Raw genomic sequence first — 1951 nt, forward strand, 5'->3', positions numbered from 1 at the left:
TTCTCTCTGATATCAATCAACAATAAGTAAACTATTGTCTTGGTCTCACAATAGGAAGTAAAGGCTAGTTTACAATGACATTAGGCCAACATGCCATCAATTTTTACTCAAAAATGTGGGCGATTTGACCTTGTGATGCATGCTTTTTGTTAGAATAGAACCAGATTCTATTCCTTCATCTATGTAACATCAGGACTTGTGTAATATTGTAAACCAGCTATAAGTCATAGTGTGTACTATAATTTACATTTTATCTTTTAAGGCCACTCCAATTAAATTTGTAGTTTCTCCTTGCCCACCCGTTTGCCCGTGCTGTGATCGATATTTTAGTTATTTGATTAAAATATTAAAAATAATAATAACGTAAACTTGTATCTTTTGAAGTGCATGTCTTTTCACTCTTTTTGAAGAATAACTGGGCTCTTCACCGCTCTCTAGTACATTGATGAATGAACAAGGAATCAGGTATAGTTGCTAATTTGTCAAAACTTTATTATTTTAATCAAAATTTATAATCAAAATTAATTTACCGCCCACCCGCATCAGTGCATGCTGCACGTGTAAGGAGAAACTATGAATTTAATTGGAGTGGCCTAATCTGATATATGTCTTTCTCTCTGATATCAATCAACATTAATTAAACTGTTGTCTTGGTCACACAATATATATAGGCAGTAAGTCATAATGTGTACTATTATTTACATTTTCTCTTTAATCTGTACAAGATGATTGACTAAGAATTAATATTGGCGATTGGCAGTTCTATGAAGAAATCACCAATATAAAATCTGCCATTTTGTTTCAATTTGAGCATGCTCAAGCCTCAATAGCACATGGCACAAAATCGCCAATATAAAATCTGCCAATTAATTGGCGGATTTTATATTGGCGATTTTGTGCCATGCAAACTTGACTGGAAAGAAATTTCTTTCCACAGGCAATTTTGCCAAAGATTACTCCCACCAATACAAACCATTTTGTATGGTAATCTGATCTTATAATCTATCAACAATAATATCTGTCTTGCAATAGTTGGTGAGCTATCTTTATCTTTAATCCCAATCTGACTCATTGATGCCAGGGATATAATAGACTAACGTAACCAGGATTGGTTATGGACCGGAAGTTAATTATCAGACTCTGTTATTATTCATTTAAAATTACTTGCAGCAATTAATGGCATCTTAGCAAAATAGCTGAATGTAAATTGTTATAAGTAAAAAACCAGCAACAAGGAAAATTCAAAAACAACTTTAAACAATGTAAAAACATATAAAGGGTCTTTTTATTGTAGTTTCATAGCAATAGAATGTAGTCTATTCCGCTTCCTTGTGAAAAAATCCCAGCAAGATCTTGTTAAGTTTCTTTAAAATTCTTCACAAGATTCTTGCTAATATTACACAAGATTTTACCTGATTTTGAAACAAGGATCGTGTAAGATAGCGTTAGATCTTGCTATCAAAATGTATGCAAGATGTTACAGGATCTTTCTCAAGATCTTACCAAATTCTTAGAAGATCACAGCAAGATCTTACCTGATTTTGAAATAAAGAACATGAAAGATATCATGGGATCTTGCTTTATCAAGATTTAAAAATATTAGCTGAGTTCTTACATGAAGTTTTAGCTTATGAAAAATGGATGTAACAGTAAGATCTGAGCAAGATCTTACATTGCATAAATGAATTATTTAATGATGTGTGAACTTATTAACTTTTTTTGACTTAATTATGTTGAAATTTTACTTTCTTTATATACTGCCACTATTGTAAAGGCTATCATGGGTTGTCTACCTCTTCCTGTGACGTCATGCAATTTGTAAGATCTTTCAAGATCTTTTATGACTTAATGAGTGATCTTAAGTGTCGTGTGATCATAGATGATTCTTCAAGATCATAAACTTATTAGATTTTGTAAGATCTTATTAGATTTCAATTTAACAAGACCATCT

The sequence above is a fragment of the Amphimedon queenslandica genome, unplaced genomic scaffold (assembly GCF_000090795.2).
Source record: "Amphimedon queenslandica unplaced genomic scaffold, v1.1 AMPQUscaffold_12677, whole genome shotgun sequence".
Taxonomy (NCBI): domain Eukaryota; kingdom Metazoa; phylum Porifera; class Demospongiae; order Haplosclerida; family Niphatidae; genus Amphimedon; species Amphimedon queenslandica.